At 41.7% G+C, this 26,556-nt stretch overlaps 1 protein-coding gene across 4 annotated transcripts in view; it reads left to right on the forward strand.

The window, feature by feature from the left end:
• The window catches only part of LOC129725764 (plexin-B), a 269,692-nt gene that overhangs the window by 183,412 nt on the left and 59,724 nt on the right, over positions 1 to 26,556 (forward strand). The gene's annotated exons all lie outside the window — the stretch shown is intronic.

Genomic DNA, 26,556 nt, shown 5'->3' on the forward strand with positions numbered 1-26,556 from the left:
ACTGAGCTCAAAACGGTGATTATACGAAACCGGTTTTGGCATGGTTTAGTATATTTCACAGAGCAAAATAATATCGAGTAATACGCTGATATCTGAAAGTAGTAATCAAATTATATCTTATATTGAGTGAAAAAGTCTCAGAAATCGATTGGTAGGTGTCTGATCTACGTAAAATGTCAGCAACATGTCGATTTTGCCTCAATTCTCCTACAATGGTTGTGCCAATTTTCGGGATATTTGATGATCCGTGTTGAAAACGCCATATCCGGAAAGTCCTTCCATCAAGGATACGTCTATGAAGAAAGAATTCCCTTCTGGGAGATGACCAAATTTTGCCGAAAATATTGTTGGCACAACTGTGGGTTTGAGGTGTTCAGGGATTTTGTTATTATTTTTTGTTATTTTACCAACTATGTAAACCATATTAAGATCAAAATGAGGTGCATTTTCAATACCTGGTTGTGATATTATAATGATATTTTCTCCTGCTCGGGATGGAGCAACAGACGACCTCCATAGATATGTACCGTTGGTATACTGACATACAGGGTTTCTGGACAACTTCCAAACATTTCTCATAGTTCGCAATAAGCATTGAATTTGCTATTTCCAATCTAATGAGGAAACGAAGGGCCAACTCAAATAGCCTCTCCTTGAGTGGTAGCATTCCAGCCATGACCACTAGAGACCTACTATCTCTCGATTGCATGCAGTCAAGAGCGATACGCAAACAACGGTATTGTATCCTCTCTAGCTTCAGCATGTGTGAGGCTGCGACATCTCTGAAGCATATGCTACCGTATTCTATTACGGGCAGAATCGTGGTTTGGTAGAGTCGTATCACATCCTCTGAGCTCTCCATGATGTTCCTGTTGCCATCCGAAGAAAATTAATTCTCGGTTGGCACATTTGCTTCAGGTAATTAACATGTTTTTCTCATGTGCATTTAGAGTCATACAATACTTCGAGGTATTTGAAGCTAGGCGACTGAGTGATGGGTCTTCCGGACAGAGCCAAACGGGGTGGTGGTCGATTTTTTGAAAAGACCACCATCGACGACTATCTGCTCACTTGCTCGGATGAAAGCTATGACGTAATTGTTTTCACTGAAACATGGCTAAACGACCGTACACTGTCGAGCCAATTTTTTGGTGACAACTACGAGGTTTTCCGTACAGATCGCTGCCCTCTGAATAGCACTAAATTGACTGGAGGGGGAGTGCTAATAGCTGTCAATCATCGATTTAAGGCTGTGCTAATCGATAACGACTTGTGGGCGAGCATTGAACAGGTTTGGGTTCGGTTGACGCTTCCCGGCTACTCGCTTTTCCTTTGCTCCGTCTACATCCTATCAGACAGGACACGTGACTTGACGCTTATAAACACACACTCAAACTCGTTGAACTCAATCTGCGAGCAAGCACATTCCAACGACGAGGTAGTTTTGTTTGGGGACTTCAACTTTTCCGGTGTTAAATGGCGCTCTAGCTCCAATGATTTTTTGTTTGCTGATCCAACGGCGTCGTCTTTTCACGATGGAATCAACAACTTGCTCGACTGCTATAGCTCCAATCTTCTACGGCAGATCAATCACATAAACAACGATGGCAGAACATTGGATCTCTGCTTCGTCAGCAATTTCGATTGTGCACCGCTTATTACCATTGCTGTTACTCCCCTGGTGAAAACTGTAGCACACCATCCTGCATTATACCTTACAGTCAAGAGTATTCCTTCGGACTTCAGCTGCATGATCGATACTATCAGCTACAATTTTAATAAAGCGGACTACGACAGTATTCTCACCCCTCTGTCAAATATTAATTGGAATGATAATGTTGACAACGACAATACCGATACAGCAGTTCAAACTTTTTCTAACATTATGAACTATGTTATTGATCGTCACGTGCCTAAGCGAGGTGTCTCTAAATATAAACGCTCACCGTGGCAGACTAGCGAACTGCGACACCTAAAATCTTACAAGCGTGCTGCTTTGAGGAAGTATTCCAAGTATGGAGAAATTTCTTTGCGAGACGATTACCTAAAAGTCAACTATGCCTACAAACGGATGAGTCGAGAGTGTCATGCTAATCATTTACGCAGTGTACAAAACAAACTGAAGTCGGATCCTAAGGGGTTTTTGAATTACGTTAATGAGCAGAGAAAAGAGCGGAGACTTCCTTTAACAATGATCTACGGCAACGAAAGGAATCAACTTACACAGCATTAGCGACCTCTTTGCTCAAAAGTTTTCCAGCGTTTTCTGCAACAAATCACTGTCACAGGATGAAGTATCGTTAGCCGCAAGCAACGTATCGCTGTATGGACAGTCTTTTACTGACATCAATATCGACGTCTCGACGATCCAGTCGGCGCTTTCGAAACTTAAGCCTTCCTTCTCGACCGGCCCAGATGGTATACCGGCTATTCTACTGGAGCGATGCGCCAACGGCTTACTTACTCCGCTTTGTCATCTTTTCCGCCTCTCACTCTCTACAGGCAACTTTCCATCTGCATGGAAGTTCGCCTATATGTTTCCGATTTACAAAAAAGGTGACAAGAGAAACGTCGATAATTACCGCGGAATCTCCGCCTTAAATGCAGTCTCAAAACTGTTCGGGCTGGTCGTAATGGGAGCGATTTTTCACCATTGTAAGCCCCTTGTCTCCGATACGCAGCATGGATTCATGCCAAAGCGTTCAACAACGAAGAATCTTCTAACGTTCACATCATTCGCAATGGATATTATGTCTGGAGGGCACCAAACCGACGCTTTATACACTGATTTATCAGCAGCCTTCGATAAAATTAACCACAACATTACCATTGAAAAACTCTACCGAATGGGATTTGGCGGAAACATTTTACGCTGGCTTCAATCGTATCTTGTGGATCGCCACATCATGGTAAAAACTGGAGACAACAGATCGCGAAAATTTTATGCTTCTTCCGGAATCCCACGAGGTAGTCACCTCGGGCCTTTAATCTTCATCCTCTTCTCCAACGATGTGAACTGCATTCTCAGTCGCCCCAGAATATCTCTTGCCGACGACATGAACATTTACGCCAAAGTGAGGTGCTCAGAGGATGCTCTCTATCCACAACATCAGTTGGAACATTTTGCCAAATGATGTGACATCAAAAGGATGACTCTAAATCCGGAAAAATGTTCTGTGATTTCGCTGACCAGGAAAAAGTGACCTGTTATGTTCGACTACCAGTTTGGGGCAGTGCCGATCAAGCGTGAAGCATTTGTAAAAGATTTAGGAGTGCTGATAGATAGTTAACTCACTTTTAAGGAGCATATCTACTATATCGTTGCCAAAGCCTCGCGAAATTTGGGAATGATAATGAGAATGGCCAAGCATTTCAGGGACGTGTACTGCTTGAAAAGTCTATATTGCTCATTAATTCGCTAGACGCTAGAATACTGTTCGGCAGTGTGGAACCCTCATTACTTTGATGGTGCCAACAGAATCGAAGCAATTCAGCGGAGATTTGTACGTTTTGCTCTTCGACATCTACCTTGGAACGATCCTCACCAGCTCCCCAGTTAAAGAATGAAACAGACTTATGGAACGTCGTAAATGCAGCGAGAAATGCTAGTCCAGCTTCTATTCGTGAAAACCTGGTGGTAAACATACCACGAAGAATAAATATGGTTCTACAAAACAAAGTACAGGCCACGAAATATTGAAAGAGAGTTTTATAACGTAAAAAGTCACTTTTCTATGTAGAAAAATAAAGCTTATTTGGAATATTTTGTATGTATATTTTAATGCTGTTGCGACAAATAATGCTGTTGCAGTTGCAGACAACGACGATTCTGGGAACAACCATCCTAATATATTGCACTACGACGACTTCGACGATTTAAGAAGGCATAACAATTTTGACGGCGAGAGCGTTTACGCCCTTGTCACAGGCGAGTACCGAGTAGCTGATTTCAACCCGCCAACATCTGCATCTTCATCTTTTCAGCGATGCAATGTTTCTGGTGCCGGTGTCGATGATCTGCAGTTACTTCGTGTATATTACCAAAATACGAGAGGACTTGTACCAAACTCGACGATGTTTACCTGGCTGTTACGGAAAACGACTATGATGTCTATGTACTGACGAAGACCTGGCTTGATAATCGCTTCAATTCTCAACAGCTATTCGGCGATGCGTACACTGTTTTCTGAACCAACCGTAATTCCAACAACAGTGTTTTCATGCGTGGAGGTGGTGTTTTGATTGCTGTTTCGTCGTCATACGTCTGCCATCAAATCACTGAATGTGTTCCAGCTAATCTTGAAACGACTTGGGTTAAAATTCTAGGCACCAACATTTTCATTACTAGATTATCTTATAATGACGGAAATAATTGTTTACCACCCAACATTAACAGTTGAGGTAGTTATCACAATGAATGGATACACATATGAGCATACGTTAACACATATACATGCAAATGCCATAATATAAAAATGTTTCAAAAGCATCACGCGAAAAATCCAGATGACTACTATTGGTTACCGAAATACATCCTAAAATGGCCAAGTTCTGCCTAATCTGGGTATTTCGATGGTGAAGATGCCGACTTCCAGTTTCTGGAAAACAGCTTATAGTGACCAAATATCCATTATCAGCATTGTGGAAGCGTTATACCCAGAGGCCAGAAATAAACTCAGGACGCCATTTCAAATTTCTAGATAGTAGCAGTCAATCTGCTTCGCTTGACAGTACTCGAAGATCTTGTTCTGGGTGGCTTCCGCCTTGAAGAGTAGATACAGATCCCGCAAAGCTGATCGTGCACCGATGAAATTTGTTCCATTGTCGCTGAACACTTCTTTCGGAAAGCCTCGCCGGGATACGAAGCGCTGAAATGCGGCCAGGAATGAATCTGCTGACAAATCTTCCACTGCTTCCAGATGCATGGCCTTCGTGACCATGCATACAAAGGCACAGATGTAACCCTTTATAGAAGTGGCTTTCCGTCCAGGTTGCTTCACGTAGATTGGACCTGCAAAGTCAAGTCCAACTCTCTCAAAGGCTGGTGCAGAGGTGACACGGTATGACGGCAAATCCCCCATTTGTTGATCCATCGTATTAGGCTTCATTCGGAAGCAAGTGACACAACCTCTCAACACCTTTCTGATGGTAGATCTTGCGTTGATCAACCAAAACTGTTGTCGTAGAAGATATTGAACGCTGCTGCATCCAGTATGGAGATTCTCGCGATGAATATCGGCGATTAAACCACGAACGATGGGACTCTTGTCAGGTAATATCAACTGATGTTTCACTTCGAATGGTAGATCAGAATGGCTAAGTCGACCACCCACTCGCAATAGATCATTGTGCAGAAACGGTTTCAAGTTATTTAGACGATGGTTGAACTCTCCTGACCTAATGCACTCGATCTCCTTAGAGAACTCCTGATGCTGAACAGCTCCAACGATACAATGCAATGCCGTTCGAAGTTCTGGTAAGGTGAGGTACGCTAAAAGCAACCGGTCTTCCTTCTTCTTTCTAGTATTCGATGTGGAGCGTAGCACGTATGCCGAAATCCGCTGCGTTTTCCGGAAGGAGCTATAATTTGTCAAGAGTGGGAATTCTTCGTAGTTCATCACTGGCAAAGCTGCCAGCTGGACCCTCAACTCTGGAATCTCGACATCCGTAGAGTAATTGGTTCCTCTTCTTGGTAGTCGACGGTACGCAAAAAGTGAGGTCCATTCCACCAGAGATCATTTTCTGCTAATTCCTTGGCAGCTTGTCCTCGTGACACACTGTCCGCTGGATTCTGGTCGGTCCGAACGTACTTCCAGACAATATGCTTGTGGGACGTAATCTCTGCAACTCTGTGGCGAACAAACACTTGAAGACTATCAAGTGGCTTTCGTAGCCATGCCAGTACAACCTGGCTATCAGACCACAATATCGTAGACGTGAAGTTCATTTCTAATGCTTCTTCAACCTTACTATTTAACCTTGTTAGAAGTCGAGCGGATAATAACTCTTTTCTCGGAATCGTCACAGGTGTGATCGGTGCTATTTTAGACTTCGCGCTGACTAGCCTCAATGATGCTCTGCCATCAGGAAAACTCGACCTCACGTATACGCAAGCACCGTATGCCTTCTGGGAGGCATCGGCGAACCCATGAAGCTCGTAGTGGATAGCTTCGCTCGATATAACTTGGCGCGGAATCCGAATCTGCTCACAAGATGGCAGCGATGTCAAAAAGCTTTCCCATTGGTACAGAAGGCCATCGTCTAACGGATCGTCCCATTTCAGCTCACAAATCCATAGATTTTGCATCAGAATCTTCGCCACTACTACCACAGGAGAAATAAGACCAAGAGGATAGAAAATCTTGGCGATTTCGGACAGAACTTTTCGCTTTGTTGGTCCTTTGATCTTCTCTGGAGAATGCGATCGGAACAGGAATTCATCAGTAGAAGGGTTCCACATTAAACCCAATGTTGTTATAATGTCGTTGATACCGCTGTCACCAAGTGAAACGCATCGCTCTCTGTCTTCATTGGGAATAGGATCCAAAAGGCTATCGTTGGAAGACCACTTGTGTAGATGCATCCCACCAGACTTCAGTAGGCCTATCAGTTGGTCCCGAAGTTCACACGCTTCTACATAATCGTCGGAACCAAACAGTGCATCATCGATGTAGAAATTCCTTTCCACGATCATCGCTGCGAGAGGGAATCTGTGTCGTTCATCGCGAGCTAATTGAAGAAAAGCCCGCGTTGCCAAGAATGGGGCCGCTGCTGTACCATATGTCACTGTTGATAACTCGAGGACTCGCAGAGGATCTTGAGGGGACTTTCGCCAGAAAATCCGCTGTAATGGAGTGAAGGCGGGGTCGATCAGCATCTGACGATACATTTTTGATACGTCTGCACTCAAAACGTATCGAAACTTTCGAAAGCGAAGAATTATGGACAGAAAATCGCTCTGCACCGTAGCACCGACCATCATCACGTCGTTGAGTGATAATCCAAACACCTTGGCCGATGCGTTGAACACAACTCGACATTTGGTAGTCGTTTTTGAGGGACGTAAAACAGCATGATGAGGAAGATAAAACTTCAATATTCCAGGGGGGTCATTATGCTCGTTGATCTCGTGGCAATGCCCAAGAGCCTCGTACTCATCCAAGAAGGCGTCGTACTGGACTTTCAAATCTGGGTTACGTTGTAGCTTCGATTCCAACATGTTAAATCTTCGCAAGGCCATAGAACAAGAATCTGCCAGCTGGGGAGCGTTGTCCTTCAGCGGTAGATGGAGGATAAATCGACCACTGTCATCTCGACGATACGTTGCAGTGAAGTGTGCTTCGCACTGCTCCTTCTCGCTCGAAGGAACCATCTCTGGTGAAACGCTTTCCACTTCCCAAAATTTATGCATAAGCTCTTCCATTGGATCGACGCTAACAGCGCAAGAGTTCATCGCAAGGTTTGAACAGGACCTCTCGAGCAGCTTACCACCCACTAACCATCCCAGTTGGGAGTCATGAAGGCTAGGTAGGTCGTCGTTTAGTTTTAAGCACGCTGGTTTCATTATATCATAGAACCAGTCCATGCCAATAAGCAAATCAATTTGGCTGGGTTCAAGGAACGACGGATCAGCCAGTTTTAGACCTTGTGGCAGTTCCCAATTGTCCAAATTTATCTTCACCGATGGAATGCGACCGGTAATTTTCGGTGAGACCAAGCAATTCACGAGGAATGAGTAGTCATTACATCTAGAGCGGACATTTATGGTGCATTTCTGTTTAATAGTTGATCTCACACTGCCAATGCCTGTTATCGGGACACTTACTTCTTCCACTTTAATCCCAAGAGTAGCGACCAGTGATTGCGTTACAAAACTCACTTGGGATCCGCAGTCCAACAGGGCTTTGCACAAACGAGAGCGCTGATGTTGATCATCCACTTGAACAAGGGCGGTTAGTAAGATCACCTGACTCGCCAAATTCATCGGGTTGTTAGTGTGTACTGCCGTTACCAATGGCTGGGTCTTCGGTTTTCTTATTGGACTCCGGTGCTTTACTGGAGCCAGGAATTCCAATCGCAGAATTTGGGTTAGACTGAGAATGCTTCTCTTCACTGCTCTCACTCGTAGGCCTCGTCGAGCTGGCATTGCCCTCCAAGTGCAGCAATGTGTAATGCTTCTTGTTGCACCTAAAGCAAGACTTCTTCGATGGACAGTTCTTCACGCTGTGTCCACGCCTCAAGCAGTTAAAACAGATGTTCCTCTCTTTAACTTTGGACAGCCGTTCACTCGTGGAAAGGCTGTTGAACGACGAACACTTGAACATAGGATGTCTTTCTCCACACATCTCACAATGTGGATCCGATGCCGAAGAGGCCGTTGTGGTGTTGGCCTTCGAAACTGCAGATTTTCCTGTTAGTTGTTTCGCTGTTCCTCGCTGGAACCGAGATTCTTCGTTTGAACTCTGACATCTCTCCAGAACTGAGACGCGGTCCTTCAAAAACTTGATGGTGTTTTCGTAGGTGGGAAGCTCGCCTCGCTTTATTGTTGATTCCCACTCTTTCTTCGTTGTCGCATCCAAAGAACGAGCGACAAGATGAACGACAATTAGCTCCGACACACCTGGGAATTGCTGGTTGAGGAACTTGAGATTCTCCACGTGACCGCTAATAGTTTCGATCAGTGTTTTCAGATCGGCATAATCATCCTTCGGTATTTTCTTTGTTCCGAGTAAGCCAGCGATGTGAATGTCGATCATTCGCCTTTTATCCTCGAAACACTCCTCTAAAAGTTTCCAGGCGTGTTCGTAGTTCCCGTCGCTAATCGTCTTCACATCGATAAGCCCCATTGCGTCACCAACGAGAGCCTTCTCAAGATGGTACAGCTTTATGCGTGGTGCTTCGTTGGTACGGTCCACGGCGTCGCGAAACATGATTTTAAATTTTTCCCAGTTCTCGTATCTTCCGTCAAACGTGGGAATCGCACGAGGAAGGGACTGCTGGATTACCACCGGTTGCTGATTCCCAGTGACTGGGGCCATTTGTTGGAGCTGATTCTGTGGAGGTGCTGTCAGATTCCCGAGCCAGGTTTCGAGAATAGTTGATACCTCTTCATGTAACGTTTCAAAACTCAAGTACTTTGCATCCTGCTCTTCTCGTTTGTTGATTGAAGGCCTGGCCACAACTTGCTGATGTAACTGGTGATATTCGGTGTATGCGGTTTCCACCTTCTTGATATTGACCTTTACTTGAGCAGGAGTTAGTTCAGTCTGATCCGCTTCGGCTCGAGCCAAGATGTTCTTGATTCGAGTGACATTTCCTTGAGCCATTCCACGCATGTGGACCAGCGTATTCAATGCAGCTTCTGCCTCTTCATTGCCCTTATTGGTTTTGGCTGGCGTATGCAACGTCGTCATTTTCACACTTCACTTTTAGTCTCTTTGATTGTTTAACTTTCACTTATGAGTTCTTTGAGTGTTTTTAGCGTTGTTTCACTTTCAATCTCCGTGTTTGCCTCCGACCTCCAACATCCATCCCACACTCCGATGTAACAGTTCGCAATCACCAGGTGACTCAAAAGATGAACCGAATACGCTCACGGTTGAGTATCCGGTTCGAAGGACCAAAAAATATGTTGGGGCTGCAGTGGACTGTGACTGCGCCGGTCGGTAAACGTTGCTTGCGTTCCCAGCGGGAACCAAGCCGGATGGGAGCAGGACCCTTTCGTTCCTTCCCAGGAGGGCAACTAGATTGGCCGGACTCCTTTGATCGGCTTCGCCTCATGAGGCCGCGACGTGATTGGCCTGGACTAGCCCACTTGGCTAGCAGCAATCAAACTCGAAGATATGAGCCTTGAAAAAGACTCTCAAAAAACTCTTCAATTTCGATTAACTCTTACGGGTGGAGACGGAGGACAGAATGTTCGGCGGTCGGGTGCAAACACAGAACTACTGTTTACACGAATTTATTCATTTTTCTCTTCTTCTTATTCTTAATATCTATTCTTCGCGATAAAGTTCTTCGCGGTGACGCAACTTTTGCCCACCGATGCTACTGCTACTGCAGCTACTATTATTGCTGCTATTGTTCTCCTTTCACTGTCTGCTTTCTACTGTTTATCGTATCGCGGTTGGAAAAATACTAATAAATGCTGCCGCATCTGTTGCTCTTTTATATCATTTCGCAGTGCTAAAGTATACAAAGGGGCGGGGCTGAATCTCACACCGCTGTTTACCTACTGCGACGCAATTAGTGGATATAAAGCGTTCGCTCGCTGCCACTCTGTCGATTCAGTTCGAACAGGTTGGACTGAACAGTACCTAAACTAAAGATCCGATTACAATGAAATTCAAAAGGGTGTTATAAGGCCACTAGACCTTTCATTTGCAACTGATTTCGTGAAAATCGGTCTAACCATCGCTGAGAAAAGTGAGTTAGTTCAAGCAGGCTTTGGTATAATATGATTTCACATTTTGATAAATAACGGACAGAGGCACTAACCGATTACAATGCAATTTTAAAGCAATCTATGGGACGACTAGACCTTTCGTTCGAGACTAATTTTGTGGAAATCGGTCCAGCCATCTCTGAGAAAAACGAGTGAGTTTAAACAGCTTTTGGAAAACATTTCTCTACATAACTTTTGAACCATATGTTTAATCATTATGAAATTTATAAGTTAGGGGTTCTGGAGAGCCCGTTCATTTGACACCAGTTTCAATTCAATAACAACCTATGGCTCATTCCGCGTCGAACACTCGACAGAAACGGACGTGCAAACTGGTCGTTCTATTACAATCCGGTCCGTGTGTACGAATAGCCAAACAAAAGAGTGTATTATTCAAGGCCATCAGTTGACAGTCGAGTCCGTGTCGCTGTGCTGAGTGATCTCACACCCGGCTCACTGCTGGTGGCTGTATTGGTGCTGCTGTACTGGTGCTGCTGGCTGCTTTGGGTGCAGCTTCGAACGATCGGACAACCACTGCTGGAAGGAAGAAGTAAATAGGTACGTGTTCTTGTCGGCGCTAGTGCGCTAGTGCGCTACATTGAGCGCGATGGATATAGATCCCTCGCCTCCCGTGCCACCATCCCCGAACCCCCCTGACCCTGACCCTTCTGTTACCCCCTCCCCTGTTCATTCTCCAGTCCCCCCTCGCCCCAGGCTTTACCCGGACGGATCTCAACAGGGCAGCTATACTGTTTATTTTCGTCCAAAGGCAGGAGTGAATTCAAAGCGATTAAACATACTGCAAAATTCAAAAGACCTGACGAAGGGGTACAAGGCCGTGACCGAAATTTCCAAGGTCCGACCTAACAAGCTCCGTGTCGTGGTCAGTGATCTGGCACAGGCCAATGCTATCGCTTGCTCTGAGCTCTTCACACGCGAGTATCGCGTTTACATACCCGCACGAGACGTGGAGATCGACGGTGTCATAACCGATTCGAGTCTGTCTGTCGAGTGTATCCTAAAAAGCGCAACCGGTTGCTTCAAAAATACCGAAACACAGGCGAAGATTTTGGATTGTAAGCAATTGCGGTCCATGTCTCTCGTCGGCGGTAAAAAAGTTTACACTCCGTCAGACTCGTTTCGCGTTACGTTTGCCGGATCTGCACTCCCTAGCCACGTCTCGATCGACCGGGTTCGTCTGCCTGTGCGATTGTATGTACCCCGTGTTATGAATTGCACCAATTGCAAGCAGTTAGGCCACACAGCCGCCTACTGCTGCAATAAGGCACGATGTAGCAAGTGTGGGGAGACTCATGTGGAAGATTCTTGCAGTGTTAATGCTGAAAAATGTATTCACTGTGGGGAAAACCAGCATGAGCTCTCCACATGCCCGGTGTACATGCAGCGCAGAGATAAAATCAAGCGGTCACTTAAGGAGCGTTCAAAGCGTTCTTACGCTGAGATGCTGAAGAAGACCGTGACCACTTCTACCATAACATCGAACCCCTTTGATCTGTTGCCCTCCGATGAAACCGATTCTGACGATTCATCAGCGGGAACATCTTATGCCAATCCTGGGGAGTCTAGGAAGAGGAAAAATGTTTCTTCTCCTAAATTTCCCCGTAAAGGTCCTAAGATTTCCCAAAGTGTAATGAAAAGTACGAACAAACCAAACAGTGCTGCGGAAAAACCGAAGCAAACTCCTCCTGGGCTTGCAAATTTAAAGTCCCAGAAGGAGTTCCCAGCACTGCCAGGAACATCTAAAACCCCAGTTGTTCCTTTTGCACATCCAGTTGATGAAACAAACTCTGGATTAGTGAAATTTTCTGACATTGTGGACTGGATTTTTGAAAATTTCAATATACCCGATCCAATTAAAATTTTTCTTACAGCATTCCTCCCAACAGTTAGATCATTTTTGAAACAGTTGACTGCCCAATGGCCCCTCCTTGCAGCGATTGTATCCTTCGATGCCTAATTCAACTGCGTATATGAAGGATTCTATCTCTGTCTTACAGTGGAATTGTAGAAGTATTTTACCTAAAATTGATTTGTTTAAAGTTTTGATAAATAAAAACAAATGCGATGCATTTTCCCTTTGTGAAACTTGGCTTACTTCAAATATTGATCTCAACTTCCATGATTTTAATATTATTCGCCTTGATCGAGACACCCCATATGGAGGAGTACTTTTAGGGATTAAAAAGTGCTATTCTTTCTATCGTATTAACCTCCCCTCGATTCCAGGCATCGAAGTTGTCGCATGTCAAATGACAATACAAGGTAAAGAGCTTTGTATTGCCTCAATATATATTCCTCCCAGAGCACAGGTTGGGCAACGGCTGCTCTTTGATTTAATAGAACTTCTTCCCTCGCCACGTTTGATTTTGGGAGACTTCAACTCTCATGGCGTGGCTTGGGGTTCCCCATACAATGATAACCGCTCCTCTTTAATCTATAACCTTTGCGATGACTTCGACATGACTATTTTAAACAACGGTGAAATGACACGTGTCCCGAAACCTACAGCGCGCCCAAGCGCTTTGGATCTATCCTTATGTTCGACGTCGCTACGGTTGGATTGCACATGGAAGGTAATCCTTGATCCTCACGGTAGCGACCATTTGCCTATTCTTATTTCAATTAATAACGGGTCGACTCGCATGCGACCAATTGACATTCCGTATGACCTCAAATGATTTCAAAAGCGGTCGAGTCGATACAACATCATCCACCACTTGAAGAATACAACCTCCTCGCGGGCTTGATTATCGACGCCGCGTTGCAAGCCCAAACGAAGAAATATCCCGGCGTAACAATCAAAGAACGGCCTCCCACTCCGTGGTGGGACCTAGAGTGCTCCGATGTCTACACGCAAAGATCCGACGCGTTTAAGGCCTACCAGAAGGGAGGTATACCTGGCGAATATTTACGGTATTCGGAGCTTAATACCAAGCTTAAAAGTTTGGCTAAAGCAAAGAAACGCGGATATTGGCGTCGGTTCGTGAACGAGACGTCGAGGGAGACATCGACTCTTTGGAACACAGCCCGAAGAATGCGGAATCGCGTAACGGTCAACGAAAGCGAGGAGTCTTCAAGTCGGTGGATATTTGATTTTGCCAGGAAAGTATGTCCGGACTCTGTTCCTGAGCAAAACATTGTTCGCGATGCGTCTCCGGGCCACGACGCGATAGAATCACCTTTTACGATGGCAGAATTTTCAGTTGCCCTCCTGTCCTGTAACAATAACGCGCCTGGGTTAGATAGAATCAAATTCAACTTGTTGAAGAATCTACCCGGCAATGCCAAGAGGCGCTTGTTGAACTTGTTCAATAAGTTCCTGGAGCAAAACATTGTACCGCAGGATTGGAGGCAAGTGAAGGTGATCGCCATCCAAAAACCAGGGAAACCAGCTTCTGATCACAACTCTTATAGGCCGATTGCAATGCTATCCTGTATCCGGAAATTGATGGAAAAAATGATACTCCGTCGTTTAGACCATTGGGTCGAATCAAATGGTCTACTATCAGATACTCAATTTGGCTTCCGCCGTGCCAAAGGGACGAATGATTGTCTTGCGTTGCTTTCAACAGATATTCAGCTGGCGTATGCTCGCAAAGAACAAATGGCGTCTGCGTTCTTGGACATTAAGGGGGCTTTTGATTCCGTTTCTATTGACATTCTTTCGGGTAAACTTCACCGACAAGGATTTTCTCCAATTTTGAACAATTTTTTGCACAATTTGTTGTCCGAAAAGCACATGCATTTTACGCACGGAGATTTGGCAACTTTTCGCATTAGCTACATGGGTCTTCCCCAGGGCTCATGTTTAAGCCCCCTTCTTTACAACTTTTATGTAAATGACATCGACGAATGTCTGGCAAATTCATGCACGATAAGACAACTTGCAGACGACAGTGTAATCTCTGTTACAGGAGCCAAAGCTGCCGATTTGCAAGGACCATTGCAAGATACCTTGGACAATTTGTCTGCTTGGGCTTTACAGCTAGGTATCGAATTCTCTCCGGAGAAGACTGAGATAGTAGTTTTTTCTAGGAAGCGTGAACCTGCTCAGCTTCAAACACAATTAATGGGTAAAACGATTTCTCAGGTTTTGGTACACAAATATCTTGGTGTCTGGTTCGACTCCTAATGCACCTGGGGTTGTCACGTGAGGTATCTGATGAAAAAATGTCAACAAAGAGTGAATTTTCTTCGTACAACAACCGGACAATGGTGGGGAGCCCACCCAAGAGACCTTATAAGGCTTTACCAAACAACGATATTGTCTGTCATTGAGTACGGGTGTTTCTGCTTCCGCTCCGCAGCAAACACACATTTGATCAAACTGGAGCGAATACAATATCGTTGTTTGCGTATCGCCTTGGGTTGCATGCAATCGACCCATACGATGAGTTTGGAGATCTTAGCTGGAGTACTACCATTGAAAACCCGCTTCTGGAGCCTGTCTTCTCGTATTCTAATCAAATGTGAGGTCTTGAACCGTCCCGTGATTGAAAATTTTGAAAGGTTAATCGAACTTAATTCTCAAACCCGTTTTATGACATTGTATTTCAATCACATGTCCCAAAATATTAACCCTTCTTCGAATATTCCAAATCGTGTCGACTTATCAAATACTTCTGATTCTACTGTGTTTTTCGATACATCCATGATAGAAGAAACTCGTGGAATCCCGGATCATTTACGCGTGCAGCAGATCCCTAAAATTTTTTCCAATAAATATCGAAACATCAACTGCGACAATATGTACTACACTGACGGATCACTTCTTGATGGGTCCACTGGCTTCGGTATCTTCAATAACAATTTAACCGTCTCCCATAAGCTCGATAATCCTCCCATAAGAATTAGCTGCAATTCAGTACACCCTAGGGATTATCGAAAAAATGCCCACGGACCATTATTTCATCTTTACGGACAGTCTCAGTTCCATTGAGGCTCTCCTATCGATGAAAGATGTTAAGCACTCTCCGTATTTCCTGGGGAAAATACGGGAACATCTGAGTGCTTTATCCGAAAAATCTACTCAGATTACCTTAGCGTGGGTCCCTTCTCATTGCTCGATACCGGGTAATGAGAAAGCGGACTCTTTGGCTAAGGTGGGCGCAACAAACGGTGATATTTATGTAAGACCAATTGCCTTTAATGAATTTTTCGCATTTGTACGTCAGAATGCGATCATCAGTTGGCAAAATTCTTGGACCAAGGGGGAACTGGGAAGGTGGTTACATTCCATAATCCCCAAGGTATCGACGAACCCGTGGTTCAAGGGGTTGGATGTAGGTCGGGATTTCATTTGCGTGATGTCCTGGCTTATGTCCAATCACTATAGATTTGACGCGCATCTCCGTCGTGTTGGGCTCGGGGAGAGTGGTATCTGTGCCTGTGGTGAAGGTTATCACGACATAGAGCACGTTGTTTGGTCATGCCCTGTACACCGTGACGCCAGGTCTAGATTAATAGCTTCCCTGCAGGCCGAAGGTAGGCAGCCGGCTGTTCCTGTTCGTGATGTCTTGGCGAGCCGTGACCTATCCTACATGTCCCTTATATACGTTTTCCTGAAATCCATCCACGCCCCAGTTTAGTCCTATCCCCTTCCGCCTACATCCAACCAAACGACAAGAACACGTTAAGACCCCGGATCCGGAAACAGCAATCAGACCCGCCCGATGGAAACAACCCAATATGCCAGTCCGTAATATCTTGGCCCAGCAGCGGAACAAATTTAATATGCTGCTTACCTATGGCAATGAAAACCATCAAACAGCAAACCTGTGCTTTTAATGCAAAATATTCTAGCTTTAAGTTAGATTTAGTTTCAGCTCGTAGTCGGCAGCGAGGATAAAAAATTTGCTTTTAGTTATTAAGATACTTTAGAAAGTAAGCTACCAGATATAATTGGCGCCGTTAAACATTGAATTGTATTTGTGCCGTGTCAAATAAACTATAGATGAAGAAAAAAAAACAACCTATGGCGCAACTAGACCTTTCATTAGCAATTAAATGCATGGAAATCTGTCCAGCTATATCTGAGAAAAGTGGGTGAGAAAAAATAGTTGCACACACACACACACACATACATACATACATACAGAAAATGCTCAGCTCGTCGAACTGAGTCGAGTGGTATACGACATTCGGCCCTTTGGAGCACTTTCATACCTTTAGTTTTTGCAGTGATTGCTATACCTTTCTAGGAGAAAAGCAAAAATCGTGAAGAAAGTCTTGTTTTTTGAGCATTTGGTGGATATAGACTGTTCCGAAAATTATAAATACATCTTCATTCTTGAATAAAACAAAAAATACAGGATTTTTCGGGTCATTTTATTCTGAAATATAGATAATAAGTGTTTTCTTTCCAGTTTTAATTCAAGTTGGGATTATTTTTCGTAGGATACGCGAGTTCTCTAACTCATAAGCTTTTGCACAGTGTGTTCTCCGACCATTTTTACCACTTTAAGCCAATCTTTTTAAAATTTTTCAACATTGTCCGCTGGTTTGACATATTTCCTCAGCTTTGCCTTGGTCAAAGCCCAAAAAGTTTCAATAGGGCGAATTTCAGGGCAGTTTGGAGGATTCATCTCCTTTGGGACACATGTGACATTATTTGTTTTATACCACCCTAGTGCATCCTTAGAGTAATGGCAAGAAGCAAGATCGGGCCAAAAGATTGGAGGATTGTTATGCTGCTTAACCATGGGTAACAACCTTTTCTGCAAACACTCTTTCACGTAAATTTTACAATTCATTGTGTCATTCGTAATGAATGGACGAGATATTTTCCCACATTCACAAATTGCCTGCCAAACCATTACCTTCTTGCCGAATTTTTCGGTGTAAATGGCTTTCACTGGTCCAGGGACATCCTTTCCCTTTGGTGATGTATAAAATTGCGGTCCTGGCAGAGTCTTATAGTCCAGACCACTCACGGTGCCTCATTTGTGCACATTCGCTTTCTTTGCTCGGGAGAAGAAAGGCCACGCATTTTCAAAATTTCGCACTGAATGTTAAAAAAAATGACAGCATCTGTTTCTTTTGGATGTAAACAACAGGACGCAGCCAACATTTGGTTGAATACTGCACGTTATTTGGAATGACGGTTGATCGTAAGTGTATTCATAATTATCGGAACGGTCTATATTACCCCTTAAAAACGCGCTGGCTGACCGAAATGGCAGTTGGCAATGGGAGCTGAATACGTTGCAGAAAAACGGTACCCTGTGTCGACCCTGTGCAAGCTTCCGGACGGTTACATGTAGGTGGATATTCCGTATTAAGCCTGTGTCTTTCCCTTTTCCTGCTGTTTTTCATTAGTCGCCGATTGGATACGATTCAAAATTGCATTGATGCTACTCACTAAATACAGTCATGGAGAAAATAATAAATACACTTGCAGTTTTGGTTAATTTTCCATATTTTGGGCACTGATTTTAGTTCTTATATGATGATATGTTACTTCATTACGATCTGCAGGCACTCTCTTTCAAAGAGGAACGGAGAAATAACTGGAATTTTCCTGTGTCGGTGATTCCGAATGTTTTTTGCGTGAGATAGTGTTTTTAAGGTGGCAAAAAAAAACAATTGAAATATATATACAAAACATTCCAAATAAGCTTTATTTCTCTATATATCGTTAGCAAAGTGACCTTTCACGTTACAAAACTCACTTTCAATGTTTCGTGGCTAGTCCTTTGTTTTGTAGAACCATATTCAATCTTCGTGGTATGTTTACCAACAGGTTTTCACGAGTAGAAGCTGGACTAGCATTTCACGCTGCCTGTACGGCGTTACATAAGTCTGTGTTATTCTTTGGATGATGCTTTGCAACCTTGACTGTCACAATGTTCCATAGAATTTCTAAAGGATTAAAATTAGGAGACTGCGCTGGACAATCTAAGAAATTTGTATTTTAGTTTGAAAATCATCTTCGTGTTTTCAATACTGTATGTTTAGGATCGTTATACTGCTTAAAGATCCAGCAAAGTGGCATGTTTTCTTCGGCATACGGGAGCAAAATCAACCACCTAAGTATACAGAAAACTTTACTCTACTTCAAAAGCGACACATTTTGACAAGAACTGAATTTTGTAAAAAGTTCTTAGACTAGGGTGCAACTAAATGGCACATCGTGTTCTGGTCGGATGAGTCGAATTTTATCATTTTTGGTCCAAATGGTCAGCAGCTAGTGAGAAGACAGGTAAATACTGCATTCAACGCACAATTACCCAGAAAGTAGTAAAATTTGTAAGTGACCACAAAATGGCGTGGTGCTGTTTTTTGATGCTGGTGTGGAACCCATTCATTTTATAATATAGACTATGAATACTAACAACTATGTAGATATTTTACGTAGCGTGATGCTTCCGTATGCCAAAGAAAACATGCCTCTTTATTGGAAGGTAACGATCTTTACTATACAGCATTGAAAACTTGAAGAGGAAAATACAAAATTGTTGGATTGGCCGGCATAGTTCCTAACTTGAACCGTATCAAAAATTTATGGAAGATTGTTGAGTGCTACGTTACAAAGCATCATCTAAAGAATGAAACAGACTTATGGAACGTCGTAAATGCAGCGTGAAATCCTAGTCCAGCTTCTATTCGTGAAAACTTGGTGGTAAACATACCACGAAGAATAAATATGGTTTTACAAAACAAAGTACAGGCCACGAAATATTGAAAGTGAGTTTTATAACGTAAAAAGTCACTTTTCTATGTAGAAAAATAAAGCTTATTTGGAATGTTTTGTATGTATATTTTAATGCTGTTGCGACAAATAATGCTGTTGCAGTTGCAGACAACGACGATTCTGGGAACAACCATCCTAATATATTGCACTACGACGACTTCGACGATTTAAGAAGGCATAACAATTTTGACGGCGAGGGCGTTTACGCCCTTGTCACAAGCGAGTACCGAGTAGCTGATTTCAACCCGCTAACATCTGCATCTTCATCTTTTCAGCGATGCAATGTTTCTGGTGCCGGTGTCGATGATCTGCAGTTACTTCGTGTATATTACCAAAATACGAGAGGACTTCGTACCAAACTCGACGATGTTTACCTGGCTGTTACGGAAAACGACTATGATGTCTATGTACTGACGAAGACCTGGCTTGATTATCGCTTCAATTCTCAACAGCTATTCGGCGATGCGTACACTGTTTTCCGAACCGACCGTAATTCCAACAACAGTGTTTTCATGCGTGGAGGTGGTGTTTTGATTGCTGTCTCGTCGTCATACGTCTGCCATCAAATCACTGAATGTGTTCCAGCTAATCTTGAAACGACTTGGGTTAAAATTCTCACTGAAACTAAAAGCGTGTTTATTGGGGCTGTGTATATTTCCCCCGACAAACGTTTCGACTGTAACGTATTGCAAAATGTGCCAGATGTTTCCGAGTCTGTATCATCTGAAATGAACACGCAAGATTTACTGTTAGTTCTAGGTGACTTCAACCAGCCTGGTCTACTCTGGAAAAACACTTCGAATGGGCTTTTATACGTTGGTCCACTAAATTCTGCGTTCACGCCTTCTAGCCGTATGCTGCTTGACGGAATCGCTTTTTTGGGACTCCAACAAATAAATGATATACGCAATCACCAGTCACGCTTTTTGGACCTCGTTTTCGTAAATGAAGAGTGTGTTTCACAGTGCAAAATTCATGAAGCTCCTAAAAAAATGGTTCCACCTGATGTTTTCCACCCCGCTCTCCACGTAGAAGTAACTGCTTGTCGCCCAGTGGAATTTGAAGATGTTCCTGACTTAAACCAGCTTGACTATCGTAGAACGAATATTGACCAATTGCGAAATCTTCTATCGCAGATTGACTGGAGCATTCTTGAAACTTTCACTGATGTAAATGATGCAGTTAACTATTACGATCAAAAGTTGAATGATTGTCTCATGATTGCTGTACCTTTACATAAGGTCTCTAGGAAGCCACCTTGGTCTAATGCAAAGCTCCGACGCCTAAATCATTCGAGCTAAAGCCCTTCGAAAATATACCCGTCGACGTGAACCGAACACCAAACGCAGTTTTGCTGTTGCTAGTAATAAATATCGTCATTACAAAAGGCATCTGTATATGCGCTATATTATTCACACTCAGCAAAATTTGAGGAGAAATCCCAAACATTTTTGGAAATTCGTTAACTTCAAACGGAAAGAGAATGGTTTACCCTTAACTATATCTCTCAACGAGTGTGTGCCGTTTCGCCAAATGACAAGTGCAACTTATTTGCAAAACACTTTGCTAGCGTATTTAGTAGCGAAACAGTCACTGCTCAACAAAGAGAACAAGCCTTGAGGGATGTGCCGTATTCAGTTTTAAACATGGATATTTTTGATGTGAGCGAGCAGTCAGTGATACGCGCCACTGAGAGTATAAAACCATCTTTTTCGCCTGGACCGGGGATAATTCCTGCAGCTCTGATGAAACAATGCTCCGATATCCTAGCAGCTCCACTAACTTGGCTGTTCAATGCTTCTCTACAACAACAATGCTTTCCCGTTGCTTGGAAGAAATCATCCATGTTTCCAGTCTTTAAAAAAGGAAATAAGTGTAACGTTGCAAACTATAGGGGAATTACTTCCTTGCGCGCAGAATCTAAAGTGTTCGAGACTATTATTAACAACACACTCTTCGCTGCGTGTCGCAGTTATATATGCAAAGAACAACATGGATTTTTTCGAGGTCGCTCGGTGGAAACCAATCTCGTGAAATTCGTATCGCTTTGTATTAAGAATATTGGCTCCAAATCTCAAGTTGATACAGTGTATATTGACTTGAAAGCCGCGTTTGACACGGTCAATCATTCCATTCTCTTATCCAAGTTAGAGAAACTTGGCTGTACTCAGGGTGGCCACTCAATCGGGAAAACGGGAAATGCGGGAAAAAGTAGGGAATTAAATTACATCGGGAAAAATGCGGGAAAAAGTCGGGAATTTTTTTCTTTAATCGGGATTTGTTACCAAGATTTTGCAAAGTATTGTGTATGATGCAATTACAAATGATGGAGAAGTTGGAAGTGCAGAACTGCAAGTTGATCCATTAAAAGTTACATTTTTCTTCAGCAGTCAATTTTTTAACAAAAAAGTCACTAAACTTGCTTTTTTTGATCCGCTGACCAGCTGACTACTTTTATCAGGCCTGCTTTTCAAATGAAATAAATGTTGACACCAAATGGCTTAGAATAGCATGAAAAGTCGAAATCTGGTGTTATCTGAAAAAACCTAAATTAATCCACCTAGCGGTCAGACCCAGCCTTTCTCATTTAAACTTATTATTTGTAAAAATAGATTTACATGAACGCTGCAATCCAATGAAGGAATTTTCACTCTTTGGGTACTAAAATATTGATGTTGTAACTGAAGTATAAAATTTAAAATTTGACTTAATTTCGAAAAATTCAATCACCAGCAATACCAGAAACGTTTAAATTGAACGATAACATATTTAAATTATGTTGAGGCCACATGATCAATTCAAAGCAGGTATAGTTTTGAATCGTCTCTTAATTTCTTTACTTTCCATAACTTCTGAACCACATATCAAATTGATATGAAGTTTGTTATTTGTAAGTTTGAGAGATGACTCGTTTGCATGACACTAGTTATGTTCAAATAAGTCGTGTAATACTTGAGATAATAGACTTTCGTTGTTTTATTAACAATTTAATACATAACGGTTGCTTAAGTTTGATTACAATCAAATGAAAAGGTAACGTATAGGGCAGCCAAACTTTGAAACCACGTGCTCAATCATAATTCATCAGTTAACCCTTAACTAGCCCGTTCATCTTATATCAATATTGTTCAAATCGGTTGTGTAGTTTCTGTAGTTCATGTCGATACATTACAGACGAAGTTACAATCCGATTACAGCAAAATTCAAGACGGTGTTATGAGGCAGCTAGACCTTTCATTTGATACTAATTCTGTGGGAATCGGGTCAACCATCTCTGAGAAAAGTGAGTGAGTCCAAGTAGTCTTCGGAATATGTTTCTTTTCACAGCTGGATTTCACATTTTTAAACATAACAGGCAAAGTAATAATCCGTTTGCAAAAAAAAATTAGAGTCTTATGGGGCGACAAGACCTTCCATATGACACTGATTTCTGAGATATTGATGTTTCGTGATTTTTACATTTTGATACATAACCTCTAAACGAGAAATCTGATTACAATAAAATTCAATAGGGTCTTATAGGGCAACTAGACCTTTTATTTACAATTAATTTAATTGAAATCGGTTCAGCCATCGCTGAGAAAAGTGAGTGAGAAAAAAAAGTTGCCAGTGATCGCTAGGAGAAAGTCAATATGTTTACTTTTATTATGTGATTTCACATTTTTATGAACAACGGACAAAGTTACTGTCCGATTGCAATGAAATTCAATAGCAACCTATGGGGCAACTAGACCTTTCATTTGCAATTAATTTTATAAAAATCGGTTCAGCCATCTCTGAGAAAAGTGAGTGAGAAAAAAAAGTTGCACTTACACACACACACACACACACACACACACACACACACACACACATACACACATACATACATACATACAGAAAATGCTCAGTTCGTCGAAAGGGGTCGAGTGGTATATGACATTCGGTCATTGGGACCACTTTTATACCTTTGGTTTTTCCAGTGATTGCTATACCTTTCTAGGAGAAAGGCAAAAATGAATGGACTCTGTGGGACTTCTCAAGATGGTAAAGCGAATTTAAACCGGGGTCAAAAACTGGTCCGGAGTCTGGGAATGGAAGTTGCCAGTTTGTCGAGAAAACGTTTTTAGCGAAAGAATCAATAATAAATTCTCATATGTATAATAGAAACTGTTTCAATTTCTAGTAGCAATAGAAAATAAGTTTTACTGTACAATCTTACTAACATTACTAGTTATTAGTAGTTATTTGAATAAACAAATTGAAGATAAAATAAGTGGTACACAGTTCTGATTCTCCAGTTTTTCAAAGATTTTTATTTCAGCTAGTCTTTTAGAAGAAATATTTGGCGAACTCCAGCAAAACTAGCTACCATTTCCGCTTAGAAACTCAATGCTGGTGAAAAATTGGGTTAGGGATGAACTTGCTATGCGGAGCAGTTAATTGAAAAAACATTAAAAACTTGCCACAAAATAGAGCAAACATTATTTTGGAATTTTTTTCGTCAAATTCGTATTTATACAATTCGACTGTTAAAAAACTATTTTTGATGTAGGATACAATCAGAAATGCTCTTAGAAAACAGCATAATCGTTTGCGAGGTTTTTCAAGAAAACATTTTATTTATTTTATTTGTTTCTGCATATGACTTTTTACATGCTTTTTTTTGTTCACACAACATTTATTTGACACGGCACAACACAAATCAATGTTTTACGGAGGTGCTTGTTGTTTTGTAACTGGTCTTACGATGCTGGCCTAACTAGTCAGTCGTCGTAGGTTCGTGTCTCGGCTCGAGAGAGACTGTAAGTGTCTGCAGGATCGTAGCGCTAGCCCTGCAATCGCCCTATGCACTAAACAGTTGGCTACTAAATCTGTGGCCAATAAACAAAAATACTTTAAACATTTTAAAAGCCAAAATAATTAGCTTGATTGATGTGATGTTTCCGGCAAAGCTGTAGATAGTAGTTCTGTTTAAAAAAATTGATAGAATATCTCAAAAAGCTTATTTTTTGAATTCTAAGTTGCCAAATGTTACAACGTTGAACACGGAAGAGGTTAAAATATCTCAATTTTTTTTTTCGAAACCAGAACGATTTGTTTGATTGGTGCGATGTTTTCGCCAAAGTTGTTTACAGTAGTTGAGTATTAAAAATATTCTAAATTAAACATTCCAAAGAGCTGATTTTTGTTAAATATTAATGTATTTTTAAAAACTGCATAATGTAAACGATACATTGATGATCATGGAGAAATAAAAACCAAAAATTCTTTAGAAAATATCCTAATAAAAAGGATTTGGGAAAATTTTAGGGAATATTTTTTATTTTTGAGAAGTTTAAAAGAAATTAAAAATAGATTTGTTTTCTTTTCAACGGTTTCTGCAAGACATGTTCGTGCAGTAAAAGACTTTCAATTTGAAAAATAATAATTTAAGATCATTTCTCTGATTTCCAGGTTATTTTTCTATGTTTCTAAACCACTTATTTTGAAATGTTGGTCCCCAATATCATTTTTTTATCAGTTTGACCAAACAAGTTGAATATGTTGGCAGATGACCAGAGAGATGCAACTTTGATGGACTAGATTGACTAACAACCTATGAGGGGAACAACAACAAACAAAACAGCACTTTTCGTACAAAAAATTTTTTCCTTTGCTCAAATCATCGAAAAAAGTCATGGGAAGCTAAGGGTAACCATAAAACTACTAAACCTAAGAGTAAAAAATATTTTGTTTGAATTGATTATTCGGGGAACAAAACTTGTGACATGGATTTGCGTTTTTTTTTTTTCAAATTAAAGATACCGTCTGCCGGGGTGAGATTGTGCCAAAAAAGGACACGTTTTTGTTCGTTAGCTTGTAATGCACACATTTAGGCAATGAGTTTGATCCAAATCACGTCAATGCACACTTAAATGTTAAGTTAACGACTGCCGCAAATATGGTCAAGTTACAATTAACTATAATTTTGCTAAAATTGAATGAACTATGGTCTAATCTCACCCCTTCTATGGGGTGAGATTGTGCCAAAAACAAATAGTTGAATTTAATACCTGTTAAATGAACAGTAGTGTATCTACAAATAATTCACATGAATAACATGATAAAACAGTAAGTATAGGGACGACCATAAACAACATGGACTATTAAGGGGCTGTAGGGGGTTGACCAGAAATTACATTTCATATGAATTATAGAAAAATGTATGACTGGATCAAATCAATATCTTGAGTAACCAGTTATGAGAACGTGGCTCATGGACAGTCTCTAAACACATAGTGGCGTCTCCAGGTAGCTTAGAAAGGGAAAACGTTAGGACATAAAGCCTGAGAAGACTTTTCGTTTTAATTATTATGTGTCATTGACCACTGAATATTCCATTGGAGATCTCAAAACTGCTGGAAACGTACCCAAAACCCTCCTTCCTTGCTTTCAAAGTCATCAGTTTATATAGAATAGGTGTACGAAATTTTGTTACATTCCATAAGTAATTTCAGTCATTGTAAATTTCCATCTAACAGTTGTTAGCTTACTGTTCTCAAGCATTTAGTCATTATTTCAAATAATACCACAGCTAGACAACATACCCTATGTAAACAATGCAAGCGTTTTGGTGTATACTGATATAATTTTGTCGTGAATGTGAATTCCGCACACTGTACCGTTCAATATAGCTTGGCACAATCTTACCCCAAAAGGGCTCGAAAAGTGTACAGTTTGGAAAAACATTTTTTTCTGAGCCATCACAGGTTCAATGCATAATATTTCGTCAACACACTGGAGACGACATCCTAACGTACCATCTGAGCAGTAAGTTGATGTAATTTCTCGATCGGGTTGGTTTGCATGGGACATTTTTTGGTAACATTATTTGCGCGTGTTTTTCAACCTGTACTTTGGAACATTATTTAAGTAAAACAGTTCACTAATATTATCTATATTCTATTTCAAGTTGTGAATAAATATGTCATGTTTCATACAGTATTGAGTTTGAGGCATTAGGTTCTGGAACTCTTAAGTAATTTAACATACACACATTTCCCGTTTTGGCTCAACCTCACCCCCGTGGCTTAATCTCACCCCGGCAGACGGTAATGTTATTTCACGTTCAGGAAAAATACTGCGATTTAACTGTATTTTGTTTATCACGCGTTACATAGAATCTGAAAACTTTTCAGAAGTGAATTCACAACTTTTTCAGCATTTTGATTCAAATCGGGAATTTCTTGCAATCATGCGGGAAAAAGTCGGGAAAATGCGGGAAATCGAAGATGTAAAATGAGTGGCCACCCTGTGTACTGTGCGCTTCTGTAAATGGATGGAATCATATCTTGTGCATAGAGTATTGTTTGTACGCATTGGAAACTGTAATTCTGCCATGTTTTCAAATTGTTCAGGAGTACCGCAGGGCAGTAAT

Source organism: Wyeomyia smithii, chromosome 2 (assembly GCF_029784165.1).
Source record: "Wyeomyia smithii strain HCP4-BCI-WySm-NY-G18 chromosome 2, ASM2978416v1, whole genome shotgun sequence".
Taxonomy (NCBI): Eukaryota; Metazoa; Arthropoda; class Insecta; order Diptera; family Culicidae; genus Wyeomyia; species Wyeomyia smithii.